This window comes from Camelus bactrianus, chromosome 29, assembly GCF_048773025.1.
Source record: "Camelus bactrianus isolate YW-2024 breed Bactrian camel chromosome 29, ASM4877302v1, whole genome shotgun sequence".
NCBI lineage: Eukaryota > Metazoa > Chordata > Mammalia > Artiodactyla > Camelidae > Camelus > Camelus bactrianus.
This window is the reverse complement of record NC_133567.1, coordinates 9,003,691-9,023,934: the sequence shown is the minus strand read 5'-3', so window position 1 is coordinate 9,023,934 and position 20,244 is coordinate 9,003,691. Positions and strand designations below refer to the sequence as shown.

Below are 20,244 nucleotides of genomic sequence, written 5' to 3'. Positions count from 1 at the left end.
AAAAAGATACTTATAAAGGTTTAAGAGGGTTATTATAATTTTTTGAAATTTAAAATGCAAATGTGCCTTTTTTCTTCTCCTCCCCCAACAGGAAGAAATGGATAATCAAAGAAATACAACAAACCTTTGTTTAGCCTTGGTAACTGGGAGCTGGAAAAGCATGGACAATTAAATTTTACAGTTAATTAGCAAGACTCATTTTAAGGTAAGTGATTTTAACCTCATTCCCCATTGAAATCTGGAGCTACCAACCAACTGCGATGTGACTGGGTCTAACTTCATTTCCATTATTTTCTGCGCCCCCTCTGAAGCAGTACCCACATGACAAGAGCAATTATAAAAAAAAAAAAGTCTGTGAAAGGGAAGTGGATAAGAGGAAGTGTGGCCAATGAAGAAATGATTCTGTGGGCTGAGCAGGGAGACGGCTGGGATTCCTTTGCTCTTCTCCTCTAGTTAATTTGACTGCATTGTCCCGAACTGAAGTCCTGTTGATGTATTTCCCACGATGTATCCAATGGATATAACCATTTCGAGGCCTTTTCTTTCAGAAGAAAATGCCATGAATTAATTCTAGAGTTAAAACCCTGAGAAATCTGGACCCTTCCAATTGTGGGGTCTATTTCCAAGCATTCGTTTTCCTTGCAGACTGGTTGTGGTGGTGGGTGTCACGTAGGAATTCAGTAGTCCCCATAGCTATTAGAGTGGTCTCCTTTCTACCGTGTTCAGAACTCCCATTAGAAGGAGTTCCAGGGTTGTACATTGTTAATATGTAGCTATTTACTTTTAGTGAAAGAGTATATTTTGAATCAATGCCATAGTATACCACATCCACCTGTTTACTGTGTTTATTTAGTATTCATGGTCTAAGGATATGAGAGACAAAATAACAACTGAGTTTGCTTTTTATAGCCTTGAGTATAAAGTTGGTGATCCTGACTGTAAAGGTCTTGTACTTGAAATTTGTTTTTATCCTGTTTTGGTTTAATATTACCGCATAGAAGTGCTAAATATAACCAGAAGGTGTAATGAAGAGGTCTTTACAAACTTGAGCATGAAGAAACTGACCTTTGAGAGAGCCTCCCCCCTGCCCAGAGAAGGGCTGACTTTTTAAAAATTCTATTTGAACTTCTGTAATCACTCATACAGAGACTTCCACCTTTTGGAGACCAGTGGGACACTTATACAAGATGCTTCTCTGAACTCAGGGGCATTCTGGGCATCATGAACTCAGGAAAAAAAGCAGTCCCAAATCAGGGAATGGGTTACCCATTTTGCAAAGTAAGAAGAGGTTAATGTGGATGCACATTAGCTTTACTGCATCTCTTCCTCTTTCTATATGTCCTAGTTTCCAGTACTGGAATCACTGCTCTTTGCTCCTTACCTCTGAATCTATTAAAGAGGTGATACTCAATGGTAAGAAAGAATCTAATGATTTATCATTTCTCTAATAAAGTGAGAAAGCACAAGTTTAAGTCTTGCTAAAACTTTGTGGGTAAATATCTACAAAACAGGACATATAGCAAGATTTTGTTACAACTTAAGTGGCTGAGTATTCACACATTTGACCCCCTTGGTGTGATGTGTGAGTCAGATGACCAACCTGGAGTACAGGTAGGTAATGGACAGGTGGTCCTAGAAACACACTAGCTCTAGGAAATAATCAAGTATGTGATTTAGCATTAGTTATTCAGTCAAGTCCTGTTTTCCATGTTACAATGAGGATTGTGTTCTTAACAATTTTTTTTTCACTGTTAAATTCTCAGTAGCCAAAAAGTACCATAAATATTGGCTGATTTGTATCTATTTAATCCGTAGCCCTGTTCCAAGTACAAGTGAGAAATTTAAATATACTCATTGCTGGCAGTTGGAAAGGGGACAGACTTTAACCATGAGACTCTTCTCACAACTTCTTTTCTAGGTAGCGCAGGGGGCGAGGTGGGGCCCTGTTAGACTTTCACGAACTCCATCACCGAGGGGGCATCACCAGCGTTTCATGCAAGTGCAATCTCTGTTTTCAATTACATGGATACTTGTTCTTAGAATACTTGTTAAGTTTCAGCTTTACTGAAGGCAGACAAATACACACACACACACACACACACACACACACACACAATGGTTTCTTCTCGATCAGAGCTTGCCTTTAACCTTGATACATTAGTGCTTTGGCCTCAGTGTTGAGTGCTTATTTGTAACAATGAACTATTACCAATTACTAAAGCTTGTAGTACACTTTTGTTGAAACAACATGATGAAATACAAAATTTAAGCCTCTTAAACAAGTCTTAAAATTCCCTCATTCTAATCCACATCTCAAAATACAGACAATCAGCACATTTTAATCTTGTAATATTTGGGATCATATATTTGTTTAATAAATTGAACAGAAATCATTGATATGGCTACTAATTAATTACCTTAGTGAACATAGTGTCCTGGGCATTACTTGTCTTTTAGAAAGCTTTATAGCTCTATCTTAAGAGAGCATTGCTGCACTACGTCTTCATTCATTCAGTAAACATCTGATAAATTTTTCTAGGAAGCCGGCACTCTGCTAGGAATTAGGGCTGTAATGTCTTAATGAAGAGATCTCAGTCTGGGAGCAGGGAAAAGAAATTAGAGGAACATGGAAAACTATGACAAAATTATACCTAACATGCTGTGGAAGCATAGAAGAAGAATAAAATAAGACACTGGAGGGATATCCAGGCGTACTTCTCAAGTGGGAGTATGTATTAGTTAGATAAAGAACAGGACAAAGGGACACATGGAGATTTGAAAGAAAGTGACATCTTTGAACAAAGCTTTGCAGATGATAAGCTTAGATCAGTGGGAGATAGTCCATTTTGGATCTAAAGTGATAAGCTAAGGCATTGTATTCTGAAGATATGGGAAGTTCCTAATGGGTTTTAAGAAAGAAATGTCATGATCTGATTTGTAGTTTTGAAAAATCACTTTGAAACATTGTGAAAGAAAGATTGAGAAGGGGGCTGAAGATGGCAGCTGCGCTAAAAAAAAGAGTCGACCCTCTAGGGGATGAACAGTGCTGAAGCCTGAATGAGACAATGAACACTGAATTACTGGAAAAAGTGCACACAGAGACACAAAATTTTCATTTCTTGGACTTAAAAGATGTTTCAAATTGGAGATGTGATGAGTTAACAGGAGGAACTTACGATAAAGCCAAGATTTCCAGAATACAGGAGGGGAGATGAAAAATATGAATCTGGTATATTAAGTGTGAGGTGCTGGTGGAGGCATCACGATGGAGATATCTACCAGATGGTTAGATGTTTCTGTCAGGCCTCTGAGAGCGCTAAGTTGGAGACACAGATTAGGGGTCTTGGATGGTTCTTAAACTAAGAGTATGTTAAGTGAGGGAGTACACTGAGTGAAACAAAGAAAGAACTAAGAATTAATTCATCAGGAGAAACCACATTGCAGAGGAAAATGGAGGAGTTAGAATCTGGAGAAGAGATCAGGGAGGAGTGGCTACGGAGTTAAGAGGGAAACCAGGAGAGGACATCATCATGGAAGCCCAAGAGGCAAAGATTTTCACGAAGGAGGGTGTGGCCAAGCATGCAGGATGGCTCCAAAGAAGTCAGGGATTAAACAAATGCAAGCTGTCCAGGGGACTTGGTAAATTTGGGTAAGCACTGGTGACCTTAGAACAACCATTTCAGTGAGGTGGTAAATCAGGATTATAACTAGGCATGGGCTGAATGAGAGGGGGATAAGTATGCATCGTTATTGTAACTTACTGATGGTTTGCTGCGAGCGCCACTGACACTTTGTAAAGAAGTTCACCCTTTGGGAGTTCAGAGAAGGGACTGGTGAGCAGAATTAGCAACTAGATGCTACTGGAAGAACAAGGAAGGCTTCAGAGAGATGATAATATTTATTTGAGCTTTGAAATACAGGAGAATAATTTTTATGGAAAGGAAAGTAGAGGCAGGTATTAGAAGTGGAAAAATGACACTAACATGCATATGATGCTGAAAACATAATCTCAGACTTTGGCATGTATCCAAATCAACCTATGTTTCTGATTTACCAGGTCCTGGGAAGATCCCCAGAAATTTCATTTCCAACAAGTTCCCCTTCACATAGAATTTCACAAGGGTTCAGATACATTTTAAGTGCTCCTGGGGCATCCAAGTTAAAATGTCTCCAGGCTAGTAGAACTGAGGGGGAAAATTAAGCCTAGTTCAAAGTTGAAGCTATAGGAATGGAGATGCTCACCAAGAGTTTGAAGAGCATGAAGTATGTGGAGTTGGAAAGCAGAGCTTAAGAGTTTAGCCACAGAGCAGTTTTGGGTGTTGACAAATTCCAGAATAAGACCACGAGAAGGTGTGGCTGAAATAGTCAGACAAAAAGCACTTAAATTGAGGAGGTCCAGGAATTCAGTCTAAGTTTTTGAGTAATCCACATAGAATCTAAACTGGCCCAAGAAGAGAGCTGAAGAGAAAGATCGAGTGAGTTGTTCAGCCTTTCACTGAATTCTGGAAAGTGACTAGAGAAACAGCATATGATAATGACATGGAAACACAGGGTGTCCTATATTCACAGGAGTGTGAACGTCACATGAGCTGTATTATTATGAAGGAGGCAGGGCTGGGGGCAACAAGAAGGATTCTGGCTGTTCTTTCCCAGGCTGCCCCTCGTTCCTCAGCTGCTGTGGAACGTGGGGAGCAGGAGGAGAGGCAGCCCTGACTGAGAGGGTCACGTGGGGAGCAAGACTGAGAGCCCATGAGGATGACCCAACAGCCTAGAACTGCTGGAAGAAGGGCATTTTGTGGAAAGTCTGTGGCTGGAGGTGGAGGGGAGGTTGACTGGGATGGGAGTTTCAGTGAAAAAGTAGGCAAAAAGGGCAGGAGTGAGAGGTGAATGAGGGAGGCTGAAAAAAAAAAAAAAAAAAAAAAAACAGTTAAATGGAAGATTGGCCAGCAGAGAAGGGTGGAGCGGCATGCATTCTGAGGCGTGGCTGAACGCAGCCATTCCTGGTAACTCAGACATGGGAATTCATTGCAACTCATCTGTCCAGATCAGTTTCCTGCTGGATCCACTGCAAAATTTATTTTGTGTCTTTTCAAATGGTATAAGACTGTACCATTTTTTTAAAAAAGTGCACATGTTCAAATTTTCTGTAAGATTTTGAATTTTGAGTGTGTCCTTGCAAAGTCTATGAGAATTTAGTGAATTCAGAGTGCTTGTTTATAATTCAAGAAATTTAGATGTCATACATGAAATTCTACTGTAACTTGGATGCTTAAATACTTATTTTTCCACTATTACTTAAAAATAAGCAATTAGAAAGGTCCAGTTGGTTGACTGGCCACTCTGAAAAGTTTATATGAAAATGCATCACCTTTTAAGGTGATTTTGTATATAATTCATTAAGATGGTGGTCCATGACTTTAATTTTGTTTTCCCCTTAGTTTATCATCGGTATTTCTTTATCATCCTTACCCTGTTTTCTGTCCCATTTTCCACATCCCTTCAGTGCAGTAGTTACAAACACGAGTTGGGTTTACAAAGCTTCACTGGCTTTAAAGGTCAACGTGTAAATGAACTAATTAGGTCAATGCAAATCACTATAGCTCTGTCCGTTACAAACCTCGCACCTTTTAAAGTCTTTCTGAATTAAATAATGAGCCATATTGTTAACAGAGCTAGCATAACATAAAAAAAAAGATATTAAATACTTAAGATTCCTAGATAAACAGAAAACTCATTTGCAGATATTTTACAATGATAAAGTAATGCATAAAATTAGAAGTCTAAGATTTACACAGTACAATATTTACAAAATGGAAATGTAACCTTAGTGCCGGGAAGAACAGGAAATTATAAAATGGAATTGAAAGGAATCAAGGAAATGGAACCAACTCTCCATTTGCCTAAAAAGAATTTCTTTCTCAGCTTTCTAAAAACCAGTTTATTAAAACAATAAATGAACAGACAATAAATTAAACAAACCCCAAACAAAATGAAAATTTCTATCATCTTAAGTATCTTGATTATTTAGAAATGTTGGAGTTTAATTGCATTAATTGCTTTTGCTATTAGTATTTTTATGTCATAAAGTAGAATGTATATAGACAGATATAGCTGAGCTGTGTTTTGACTTAAAGACAGACAATATAAAAAAACAACTCTTTGACTCCTTCGGCTGCAGAGTGGGTAAGTGTTATATTCTGAGTCAGGAATCACTAAGTTACTTAAGTTCTTAAAATATTTCCAAGGGTAGATATTAAATTTAACTATTCCCAACTCATAGGTAGATTATGTATCAATTTCAATACTTATTTAAATGTTTATAAAAATAGTATTTTTCTGTTGAGAAGGTGATTGGAGTAAATAAAGTACTAATGCTAATTTCTGTTTCTGCTCTTGTGTATATAACCTATTGAACAAATCTTCTCTTAGTCTTGTGTCAGGACTAGAATTAGGAAACCCCTTTTCTTCTCTTCTACTGCTTTGAGCATTTCAAAGGCACCAGATGCCTCAATTCTGAAAATAATAAATACTTCAAATTTTTTTTATTTTGGTATACAAATGAATCGATCCCTAAAAACAGAATAAAATTGACATAATGTTTTTCATTGTTATCTACCAACATATGAGTTGTCTGCAGAATTTTCATTTCTTTTATAACCTAGATCATTTTTATTTTTAAAATAGAGTGGGATTTTTAAAAAAGAATAACAAATGAGAGAGTAACTTATAACGTATTAATTCATGCAACAGCAGCTGCCTCTTTTGCTATTAGAGTGTGCTCATGTTCTCGGTTTGGGGGAGAGAGCTCCTGTGAGCACACTTGTCTTGTAAAAGAGACAGCTGCCGCTGCATGTATTAATACATATCAAATGGCTCCAGCGTAAACAAAATGCTATAAATTGCTCGAGGCCTTCTGCTGACGTCATGAAGCCTGAGTCTGCAGGCGAGCTGGTGAAGGTCTTCTCCCTCCATGTGACGTCACGGCCAGGACTGAGATGGTGAATGCATTCCAGTACCTTGTTTTTTTGTTCATTGGCCTAAGCAAGTCATCCACAACACTCTCCACATTGTTCTTAAGTGATTCACAGAAGAGATATAGCCGCCTTATTTTAAGAAATTCAGTTTGTCTATTTTAATCTTTTCTTTTTTTCTTTCACTGACACCTTCCCTAATCCTTGCTGGGTGCTGGTACCAACAGAATTTCCAGTGCCCAATTAGAGCTGGCTTATCCTCTCAAAAACTGTGATGCTAAAAAGAGAAGGGGGAGAAAAAAAAAAAGGGAGGCAATCGGTGAAGTGACTGAAGCACCTTGGGAAGCCTTTAAGTTAATTTAGCAAGACCCTTCTGCAGAAGGCTCAGGACCTCCGGCTTGTCAATGCAGGCAGATGTGTCCCATCGCTAAGATTTCGTCATCTTGCTTGTATGTTTGTGAAGGTATGCTCGAAAGAGTGGTGGATTTTAACTCTCTTAATAGCTTACATTTTTATTGTTTACTGTATGAAATACCCTATTTTGACAACTATGCAGAATTATACAAGCATATCATAATATTTATATTCACAGATAATTTAAAAACCTTATTTAAACCTTGTAAAAGAACATTGCCCATTTATACCTTTATATTAAGAACAAACACACTAAATCTTAGAAGAACAAAGAAACATTTCCCGGTTTGCATTTTTACTCTATATTTAGGTAAAGGAAAACCTCTTTTTGCAGTTCTTTTCCTATTGGAATTATAATAAATTTACTTAATGACATAAGCAAATGTATGGTTCTGTAAAAGTAAACATATATTTGTTACGGTGTTTGTAGCACTAGAGAAAGAAAGCTGTTAGTATCTGACCTCTTTCAGTTAATCAGGATTGGGAGTTCTAATTGGCTTAGGGGAAATTTTGTATCCTGGTAACCTCAGGACATCCTAGGTACACGAAAGCTTATGGTTCAAGGAGAAACCATTGTTAAAGATAAAAAAGAATATCTGATTTGAAATAATTTCTAGACATCTCTACAATCCAAAGATTTTTTTTTCTTTCTCTCTCTTTTTTTTTCTAAAGCAATGAATAAATTAGGAACCATATCTTTGTTCTATGGGCCTAATTCCAAAGACATCCTAATAGACTGTCAAAGGTCATGTGTAAGGCATTGTAATGCAGATCTGCAAATCCATATCTTGCACAGGCGTGGGACTCCACTGCTGCAGATGAGAGCAGACCCATCCCTTTAACAGCCAGGGAAAGCAATGGATCCCCCACCCTAATTTCCTCTTGGAAATATGATACAGAAGCTTCCTTGAAGCTGCGAACTTGCTTGAACTCTCCTAAATTACAAATGTCTTTAAAATTTTAGTACATTATCATTCAAGTGTTGTGCAAGACCATCTCAAATGCTATATTAATTACATATAGAGACACGTTTCCTTATTCGTATTGAGTTAAGGCCAACTATTTCTCATGTGAGGAAAACAGGTCCAGCAAGGTGAAGCAATTTAATCAAAGGTCAAACTTTTCTCATTGAATAGTCTCTTTAGTTGTAGTTTTTCTTATACTCCCAATATTTTTTTTGGATATTGAAAAAGAAAAGGCATAATAGGCTGTACCCAGTGTTAAAAAAGAGAAGCCATCATTCTGTGTGCTGGTTGTTTTTAATTTTGTTTTCTCATCATCACTATGCAAGAGAATCCTTGAAAAGGGATGTCCCATCTGCAGTGAGAGATCCTGCATAAATAAATAAACATTCTCCTAACCCTAAAGGAGAATGCATACTATTATAAAGATATATTTAATAGATACCAATTCCTTGACAGCATATTTGGCTAGTGAGTAATTCACTATCAATATCAGTAATGAAGAGTGATCCTGCCTAATGTAAAATAAGAATGCTTCGCAGAACTCTGTTCAAAAAGTTTTCAGAGTGATTTGTATTAGAAAATAGAAAAAAAAAAAGCAATTATTTTCAAAATGAATCCCCATAAGTGGCCTCCTTTTCTTTTTTAACTGATTATTGAATTAATTTAGGATGTTTTCCAAGAAGAACAGTATTTGATTTCTTATAAAAATGCTTTCATCATTTTTACTTTCTAAATTCCACATTTGTCTATCTGGAGATTTTAAGGGCAGGTGAGATAAATGGAGGAAAGGAAGCTTATACGCGATGTATAAAACCTATAGAAAGGATTTTAGAATCATCAGGCTAGTCCATGGCAGTTTGTGTGCATAAACGTCAGAGCATTTCCTTTTTTTTTTTTTAATTTAACAAGGTAGAAGCAGAGTTCCTGGCTCCTGTTGGTGCTTGTGGTGGGGTAGAAAAGTTCTGTCCCACCCAAGAGCTGGGTATTATGAAAGCAGATTAGAAAGGATTTCAAGAGAAGGGTGATGTGAGGGAGGGGATGTCACCCTGCACAGGAAAAAAAAAAAAAAAAAAAAAATCAACAAAGGGGAAGGGAGAGCCGGCCAGCTGCCCCACTCTATTTCATGGCCAGAGCCACCCCAGCTATTCCCTGAAGGCTCCAGTGAGATCCCCAGACACCGTTTTGCCCTCTGCCAAGAACTCTGGTCACCAAGTCCCTGTAAAAGGGGTAATATTTGGAGTGGAAAAACTTGACCAAGAAGGCATCCTTGAGGCAGCATTTAAGGGCATTCACCAAGAGATCTGGTGGTTGACGTGAACCCAGGTCTACACAACATACTCAATGCCCTCAGAAACTCTATGTTCGAAAAATTACCAGAGTCTCAGTAATTTCTGATTACCATGTATAACAGTGTTTTACAAGAAATAGACAGATAGTATATTTTAAAATATTCTATTTGAGAATGTAACATTTCCACGGATAATCCTTTCATCTTGTCACTCAGTAGCCATGTCGATTCATTAGTAGCTAGCCCCAAGTACAACTAAAATTACTCTATGTAGTAATTTCTAGGCAAAGCAATTGGTAAATATCCTCATGAAAGAAAATCAAACAGATAGGAGAAAAGCTCCCTTCTCCCCCATAAAACGAAGGATGATGAAGTTAATTTACTAAGGGGGGATATGTATAGCCTGCTCTTCTGGGACCACCTATGCATTAGCTGTCCTTTTCTTAGTTCTGAGATTATTTATTATTGATTCCATTTCTACAGAAACCAATATTATAAAGTGCTGAGTCCATCAGGAACTGAATACTATTTACCATTTTCTATATCGTATGTTTGAAGTTGCTCCTATTGCAGAATTTAAACTTCAAAATGTGTATCTCTAAGTGTGATATAACATTTGCAGAAATAATAACTCTCTTAGTTAAGGCGTGATAAATACATACCATTTTTGGTTACAATTTTTATTTTCTTCTTGGTAATTGAACTGTATAAAATATGTCATTGTTTTAATTTGGATTACAGGAATAAAGCAGCTTAGTCCAAAGGAGAAATTAATTCTAGTACCCTAGAACAGAAAGTCCTTACCTTTAAGCCAAATTTTAAAATGTTGCTCTTCTCCAAAATTTAGGCCATGTTAATCTGCTTTTCGTTGCCTTACAGTTCTCTTTAGAGTTCAGATATTTATGAAATTTCATACAGAGAAGCGTCTGTGTATTACTTAGCAAAGGGTTGAAGGTCCAGATTTTTCATTTGGTAATTCTCATTTCATAGTTGGGAGAACTGCAGCACCCCAAAGTCAAGTGAGTTCATCCAAGACATTCAATTATTGAACTCGGTGCAGGAGGCCAGGCCTTTAACTCTCAGCAGAATTCTGTAATCTGTCCTTGACGATCCTCGGGGGATTCTCTTCCTTGATCTAGGAAGAATTAGTTATACACCCTTATTGAAGTCACCCAGCTGTGACTTCAGGCTGGCTTCGATTTAGGAGGAATGTGGGTAGGCTTAGAAAGTTACCCCATTCGTTCCCTAAAGAGCCTTATGGGTGGATTTGTTGATGAGCAGCATGCTATAGTAGAAAGGCCATAGGATTTAGAGCTGGGTTGGTTAGAATCCTGGTTCTGTTTTTAATGACTGTGCCATTGGAGAAAAATCACTGAAATCCACTAAGATTGTTTTCCCTTAGCCATGCCTAACTCATATCACAAAAGGTATATGATCACCGGCTATGGTGAATGTTTAATGGAAATGTTTCTTTCCTTCCCTGTTGAACCGCTCAGTCAATCCTTAGGTATCTTCTAGGCTAGGAGTCATTTGGGGGCCACAAATGAAAATGTTCAGCCCAAATCCCAGAGGAAATACCATACCCTGGCCTCATTTTAGGCTTCACACAACTAGCCTGGCTGGCCTTCTGAACTCTGAAATTCCCTCCTGGTGCATTAAGAATTGGTATTGGTGATTAAAAGCAATAGCCCAAGCTGCCTTTGTGCTTGGGCTGTTTCAAAGGTAACTAACTGCTGACAGTGCCTCTAAAAGGCAGACCAAACCCCAAACAGCAAACGGATCATCAGTTCTGTAGCATGAAGAGTGGATGGTGAAAACTGTGAGAGAAGTCTGAAGAGAGTTTTAAATGAGCTGTAGCCGTGCTCACCTACTCTGCTCAATTAATTATTTTTTTCAAATACATATAGATACTGATGTGCTTAATAAAATACCATTAATTTAAGAATGCTACTAAATTTACATAGCATTTTGTCTTCGTTGTATTTCAACAGATTTACTAGAAAGACATTTACCATCATGTGGTGAGTGAACCATGAAACTGTTGGGTTTTGTTACATGGTTTTGTTTTGGGGGATCCACTGGTACAACAGAGAGAACTTCGGCCTAGGATTTGAGAGATGCTGTTTTGATTCCTGACCTCGCCACTTACAGACCACATGATTGTCATCAGTTTTCTTTTCCTTCCTGTACTTTTCCTCCCCCCTCATTAGGGGGAATAACTTAATAAAAGCTTTTTATTCATATCATTAATACTTACAGTACATGAGAATATTTTGTAGTCTAAAAGCTAATTATCAAAATGGTTTCACCAAAGTACAGTGACAAGGTCTATTTGGGACCAAAAAATTGAACAAATCAAATGGTTTTGAAAAATTACTTGTGCGTTACCCTTTAACGTTTCAGAGACATTTTTGTTGAGCACTCACTATGAACTAGGCAGTTAGCTTTGAAGACTAACTTAACTCTAAGGAAATTCTAGTATTTTAAACATAATTGCAAAATAATATTTTCGATTCAAATTGATTTTTAATACCTAAATCATACTTTTTCCTATCCTTGCTCGGGGGCCTCTTGCTAGTATGAACACGCCATCCATAGATGGGCCAGATTTCATCAGTGGTTCTTATCTTAACGCAACCATCACTTGCTTACTTATGTATATGTGCAGTAACTAGGACTTTCTAATGTCTCTAATTAAAAGTCTTCAGGACTGAGTATAAATATCATAATCTAATAATTACTGTTTGGAATTCACAGTGCTGGGGCAATTGATGCAGAATTTTGAGAAAGTAGTACTTTTTTGGCATCTAGCTATTGCGATCCTAAATATTTCAAATGCTCCCAGGGCTTTACTTATGTTAACTCAGTTAAGACATGACAACCCTCATAAGGTAGGTACTATTATTATCCCCCCAAACTTTAGCACAGAGAGACTAATAACTTGGCCAAGGGCAGACAGTCTCTAAGTGATACAGCCAGGGTTTCCCTCAGTTTGATTGTTGCGTTCGTCCTCTTAAGTGCAGTATTTTTACTTACTGAATCCGTATAATTGGCCAGATCATGGGGCTCTAGATTTCTAGATTCATTATTGATAAGAAGCCACCATCCACAAAATAACCCAGCTAATTAATAGAAGAGCTGAGTCTAATTAATTTCTGACTTCGATTAAGCCTCTGTGTGCTTAATAACGGCTTTATTGAGATGTCCTTCACATACCATAAAATCCACCCTTTTATAAATCTACAATTCAGTGATTTTTAGGATATGCACAATTGTTCAACCATTGCAGCCATCTAATTTTAGAATATTTTCATCATTCCCTAAAGAAACCCTGCTCCCATTAATAGTCACTCTTGATTCCTCCCTCTGTTTAGCCCCTGACAACCAGTAATCTACTTTCCGTCTGTGTGGGTTTGCCTATTCTGCAAGTTTCATATAAACAGAATTGTACAATATGTGGTTTTGTGTGTGTGTGTGTGTGTGTGTGTGTGTGTGTGTGTGTGTGTGTGACTGGCTGTATTCACTTTAGCATAACCTATTGAAGATTCATTCTTGTAGCATGTATCAATACGTCATTCCTTTTTATTGTTGAGTACTATTCTGTAGTTGGATAAGAAACATTTTGTTTACCCATTCATTAGTTGATGGACATTTGGTTGTTTCCACTTTTTGGCCATCTTGAATAATGCTGCTCTGAATATCTGTGTACAAGTTTTTATGTGGACACATGGTTTCATTTCTTTTGGGTATATGTCTAGGAGTGGAATTTCTGGGTCATACGGTAACTCTAGGTTTAACTTTTTGAGGAATTTTCAAAAAAAAAATCCACAGGAGCTGCACCATTTTACATTTTGACCAGCATGTATGAGGATTCCAGTTTCTCTAAACCCTTGCGAACACATCATTGTCTTTTCGATTATAGCCAAACTGGTAAGCATGAAGGACTATTAGCTTGTGGTTTTGTTGTGCATTTCCCTGATGACAAATGACGTTGAGGATTTTTTCATGTGCTTATTGGCCATTTGCATATCTTCTTTGAAGAACTGTCTATTCAAATCTTTTACCTATATTTAACCTAGCTTATTTGTCTTTTTATTGTTGAGTTGTAAGTGTTCTTTATGTGTTCTGGTTATGAGCCCCTTATCAGATATAAAATATATAAATATTTTCTTCCATTCTATGGGTTCCTTTAATTTTCTTAATGGTGTCTTTGACAGCCAGAGGTTTTTAATTTGATGAAGTCAAATTTATCTATTTTTTTCTTGTTTGTGCTTTTGTTGTCATATTTAAGAAAACATTCACCTAACTCAAGTTCATGAAAATTTACTTCTATGTTTCTAAAGGTTTATAATTTTATCCCTTACATTTAAAACCTGTGTTTTTAAAACAATATTAAGTTTACAATTTTTTTGACTGAAGTATAAATTTTTAAAGTTACTTCCATTCTCAATAATCAAGGGTCAGGATATTCCTAGCTATTTTGTCCCTTTTTGACTTTGCAGTGACTTTCTAAGTTATTTTAATGTAGTTTTGAATGGCGCTTTAAAATTTGGGGCTTTTGTGGTGTCATTCCATCCATGTTCTTTCTCTAAAAGGTAAGGACACAACTAATTGGAGCAAGGCCTAAACTTTTGATTAGCTCATAACCTTTTCCCAGGGTAAGGTCTTGGTTTTGCATCTCCATTTACCCTTAAACTTTGAGTGTGATAAACATTAGCAGATGCTCCCCTGACGCCTGGTGCTTGCAATAGGCATGCCTCTTGATGCCTGGCATATCGAATGCCACTGGGGTCTCTGTGGTGTACATTAGAATACCTGTCACTGTGAGTTGAGGCAGATAGAAAGGTTAACAAATTAGAACACTAATCATTTTCTCATGTTTAAATTAAATCTTTTTGAACATGTCATTTAGAGATGTCCTTACCAATGATTAGATGTATGAAAGTGTGAATATTTCAAAGGGTGTTTTTAAGGGGTCAAAACAAAACGACCCTATTGATTTATCTATGCATTCTCAGCCTTAATTTTTCTTTGTCAGCCTATTTTGGTGACATCTTTGAATGTCCATTTGGTATGTGAACTGGGGAAATGGCATAGAAACTGACTGGGTACTTTGAACATTGGTTCTTGGGTGTAGCCCTGACTGATTGACAGGTAGTCCTTGGATACTCAAATTTTCCATATGTAAAACATGATAATTCCTTTTTCTACTCCAATGACGTTATGTAGAGACTATATCAATTAAAAAAGTCTTTAATTCTAATAATATTCCAACAAAATAGCTTCCTTTTTCAAGCAAGTCTTTATATCATAGTATTTTCCCATTTTGTTCCCACACTAAATGCTTTGAAATTCCTATAAAAGAGAGCATTATTTATTTTCATAGTTTTCAAGTGGCATTAATTTTGTCTAGAAGTGAGTGTTCTAGCTTGGACCTCTAAAATATAATACACCTAGGATCCAGGAAATTATATTAAATTTGGATTTTTTTAAAAAAAATTACAGAGTAGCTCAAAATATGACCCCCCACACAAATGTAGTCTTACATCCTTTCTCACAGATTATGGTCAAAGATATGTCCTAATGTCTTGTTTAGTCCTTTTAAAGCATTTGAAAAATAATAGCCATTTACATTTCTAAAGTAAGCATTCTGTAGAATAATAGAAGTGACTGTGAAGGAATTGTGCTTATAAAGCCTGTTATAACATAATCTACATAAAACTGGATATTTTTAGAAAAGGATTTTTATAAATTAAAAACATTGGATCTGAAAGTCAATGATTCTTAATTTCTATAATTATTTCAGAAGTCCTTAATAATAATGACTTTCTTTAGCAAAATACAAAAATAATGATATACTTAATACCAAATCAAGTATTTTTCCTTCTCATCATCATTTCAGAGTAAAGATTCCTACTTTTTTTCCATCTAAAGTCAGAAAATTCAAATGAGGTACATACAACTTGGTTGCCTCATAATTTGCAATGGAAAGCAGGATTATCTCAATATATTTTTAACCAGGGTGGTAGCAGACATATGAATTCCAGTCTAGAAACCTGCTGTACGTTCCACTATATTCAGTCCAGAATATATAAAAATAAGCCTTTTTTTAGTGCACACGCACACACACACACAATGGTAATTGCAATGTACATAAAACCTGTCAAAGCTCCAATTTCCAATATTCCAATGAATATCAAAAGAGTCCAGTATTTCTGACTTTGACAAATTGCAGATGAGGTTTTATTCATTAAGAGGGGCTGCTAATGTTTATTTAAATGCAATTTACTGTTGCATTATTGATTAGCTACTGCAAAATTATCTTACAAGGAGCACGTGTGGCAAGAAGATTTCAGGTTGAGAGCGGATTTATCTAGGGAAGGCCTGTAGGCTTGATTTAGGCCCCAGGACATGAGAGTTTTAATTTATCTGGAAAGAAAGGCCTGGTGGAAGGTTTGCTTTGTTTGCATTTAGACAGCAGATGAAAGGGGTTTTGATGTTGAGCTGGGAGAAAATGGCTGCCACTCTTGTTATTCACGCAGAGAATTCAGCAAAAGAAAAAAAATCTATTACTAGGCAAGATAAAACAAGCCTTTTCTTACCCTCAAATCATTTTTCGAATCAAATATGTGGCTCTTGTTATCTTCCAAAGAAGAAATAAAAATTTTTAAATGTTGACTGTTATCTAAAATCTTAAAATAATTTTCCATATTGCATTTGTTACTAAACCTTCACTTTCTGTTATGGTTCTTTGTACTTTGGTGGGGTTGTTGTGTCTGAAGTATCTTAAAATGGAATGCAACTTAATAAAAGAAGCAACGCTAGACTTAAATATTTTAATGAAAAATGAACAAATAACCTTTCATATGCTCTTTTTGAAAAGAGGTGGTAGAACCAGTATTTAGGCAGAAAGCCTGTTAGACATAGTAATGATACATTATCGATTCTGCAAGGTGGACACATTTGTCCTAAGAAGTAAAGCTTTTTTGTGCTGATTTGTTTTAGCTTAATCACTGTGAATGTATTAATGGGTAAGACAAAGCCATAAGGACTGTGCTAGTAATCTTAATGTAACTAATAGCACGTCTCTATGCATGTATATGAAAGGATCACAATTGGATCAAGAAGTTAGTTTAAATGAAGAAAATGAGTACTAAGAAAATTCACGGAGTTTACAGAGAAAAATGTTCATCTCATAGTTTGACTGTGTATACTGAACAAACAACATAAACGTCTTATAGTTCTTGCCCAGACAATTAATGATTTATTCCCAGTAAATATTGGGATTTTATTTATTCACCCCTCTCTGTACCCAGTGTGAAGAGCAAATTTATAAAGATAATTTGGGGATTTATAATTTTTTATCATTTAAAGCTGAGAAATACATATGGTGAGAATTGATGCCTAAAATGTATAACTTTATATGCTGGATGTCAGTTATCAGTTTAGTGTTCAGTTACTAAGAATCCCATGATAATTATTTTGAATGTATGTCAACCAGCCATAAGAATTTAGAAAATGTCTCAACTGATCAGTAGAACATACGAATTGCATTTCAATATGCAATGATGTGATACCTAAATCTGGACTCGGAAATGTTATCATTCAGAATACATTTCAGCTGGCTTATTATTCTACAAAAATCAATTTCATAGGCAGCATTCTGCATTGAAAAAGGAGCAGAAAAAAACTTTGTGAGATTTGGGGCCACAAATGAGAGTGACAGCAACAAGAATTATGTTTTCCTTTGGGGTTTATACCACTGGAGATACAATGATGATGACTGTGTATCAGTTCTGACAACCTGAAGGTTAATTACTTACCCCATATTTCGGGTCTGCCAGAATAGGATCCTGCTATGCATTTATTTACAGAAGTATGAAGTATTCGCTATTTTTTTTAAACTTCGTCTCATAGTAAGGCAACACTAATGACTTTGTAATTGTTTTTTTTTCTATGTAATTCTTATTTTTGATTTTCCTTAGTTAATTTTCTCCTCTGTTCTTTCTCAAGGAGGCCCTTTGCTATTTTTCCTCTTCACATTCAGTTCTTGGTAACCAGCATAACACGCAGAAGAACATTCAGCTCAGAATAAGAGCAGTTAAAAGATACAGCAAGCTAGAGGTTATGTGGTCCACTTCCAGATACCCTAGCATGTTGTTCTACTAAAAGTATTTTAAAATTCTGATTTGTTATTCCAAGATGGAACTTGGTACAGATTTGACTTACCAAGTAAAATCATTGGGAGTAAGAGATCAAGAAGATAATTCCAAAAGAGAGATTCACTTAAGATGCTATTAATGAAACTGATTTATTGAATTATACTAGTTTTATTTTTAAAAGATAAATGAGGTGGTGGCCATGCCTGTCTTGTTTGGACTGATATTTAACCTTTTAAAACTCTCTGGAATGTTATATACCAAAATGCTCCTACGTGGGGAAAAAAAAAAAAAAAGAATGGATGCTCCAAGTTAAGAATTAAGGGGGAAAAATTTGGCAGCTTTCAAAGGAAGAATTAGTTAATGTACTCATAGCCTCAAATAAATAAAAGGATGGCAAATGAAGACAAGTAAATGAACATACTAAAAAAAAATCTGTTTGCTTATTCATTCATTCAACACATATTTACCACTGAGTACCTACCAAGAGTCAGGACTACTGTTCGTGCAGCTGTCTACAATAATAAAGCTTCTATTCTGGGCAAGTGGCTAGATGATTTTTATAAATCCCTTGCAGTGCTGAAATGTCTATGATTATTTCTCCTTTGTTTTCCTTTGGGTTTATTCTGGCAAAAGCTCAGCCACATTTACCGTATTTTCCTGTTCATTTCTACTTGGATCTCTTATCTCTTAGATGGACTGAAAACTTTCGTATTCTTAGAATTTGGAGAACCATTCTACAGTATTTTTTTTTTCTGTCACATAACCCAAGATTTAGGCCTTACACTGGGGATGATTAAACAAATTCTCATTAAATAAAGTTATTTTGTGCCTCCTTAAAAAATAGGCCCCAGAAATCTGTACAGAAGTCTGTAGTGGAAAAATTACTTTTTCCACAAAAAGTAGTAGAGAAGTTGAGTAGAAAGAAATAATCACCTTTTTTAAGCCAAATGGAATATTTATAGACCATATGATTTTGAAAAACGAAAAACTGGTGAAATAGAGCCTGGGTTTCTCTCCTAACTCTATTCCACATTGTTTAATCTAAGTTAATGGCTCCTATTTTTATCCTTAAAAATCGAATATAAGGAGATTTCAACACAATGTCTACTATACAATGAAAGCTCCACAAACAATGTAAAACATTTATTTTCATGTGGAATTACTCAGGTCTAACCCTCAATCATTTTTGCTAGTAAGGTTTGAATAGGAGCACAGAGAGATGAAAACATTTGGATTTCTTGGGATAACATTTTAACTGATTTATTCCTCCTATCATTATTTTCAAATTCTACTCATTTCATCAATGTGGTCACCAGGTACAGAATGATTTAAAATAAACTTAAAATTCTCCATTAAACTGTCTCCTTTTGTTTTCCACAGTCAGGCCGACTTGCTCTCTTTGCAGGGCCTGGGGCAAAGGTACAAATGGAGGCCTATACCATGTGACTGAATATTTGAAATTTGTACATCGAGCTAACAAACACTTATATAAACTTTCTATTCTACTTTTTAGGCAAATGTGCCTTCACTGGAATCTTTATAGGACAGTCAGGTTTAAATTTAGAGCTCCCAGGCTCCCTCACTGTGTGCGCTGAAATGTGGAGAGACTGTACCTTCAGTCCTCATGGCCTGATCCCCACCACGTGCTCACTGCGTCTCACATGCATGTGTGTGTACACCCCAGGCTGAACTTCCAAGCTCTGCCCATGCCCATCCTCCTCTCTCCCAGCAACAGCCACTCCCTGAATGAATGGTTGAATGGTCAATTCTTCAGGCTTCTAAGTAGCATGGTTTGCCTTAGTTCAAATATCAGTAAGGGCCATGGAAACAGGCTGGGGGTGTTGTGAGGTGCTAGTTCCTTCAAGCACGTTCTCTAGCTTGGTGTATTTCTTTGGTCTCATGGACTCATCACCCTGGGAAGGAGGGCCAGCTTGGGATTCTTCTGAAGCCTGGCCCAGATAGAAGGGTGGCACATTGCAGCATCATTTTCAGACTTCTAACTTTCCTAATTTTGAATGACTTTGTTTTCCAATTTTTCGTTATTTGGTATTGTAATTTGTATTGTAATGACAGTCTCTTTTTAAAAAAAATCACTTTATTTTAGTTATTTGGTAAGAGGGTAGATAATTAGGTTTATTTATTTTTTAATGGAGGTACTAGGGATTGAACCCAGGACCTTGTACATGCTAGGCATGCACCTTACCACTGAGCTATACACTCCCCACTGTAATGAACATTTTTGAACATATGTTTCGATGCTCATTTACAAGGGTTTTCACCTAAAAATATAGTTGCTGACTCTTCAGGTATGAACTTCTTTGGCTTTACTGTATATTACAAAATTGTCTGGGAGTATTTCCCTGTTCTGTGATGTTCCTGCTCATGTCTTTTGCCCACTTTCTCCTATGTTGCTTGAGCGGCTCTTGTTGACTTACAAAAGATAT

General features: G+C 36.5%; 1 long non-coding RNA gene across 1 annotated transcript in view; it reads left to right on the top strand.

Moving 5' to 3' along the window:
- LOC123613024 (uncharacterized) overlaps positions 1–20,244 on the top strand; it is a 485,726-nt gene that overhangs the window by 228,475 nt on the left and 237,007 nt on the right. The window contains exon 4 of the long non-coding RNA XR_012503154.1: positions 92–205. This is a non-coding gene — a long non-coding RNA (uncharacterized LOC123613024). The remainder of the gene's footprint in view (positions 1–91; positions 206–20,244) is intronic.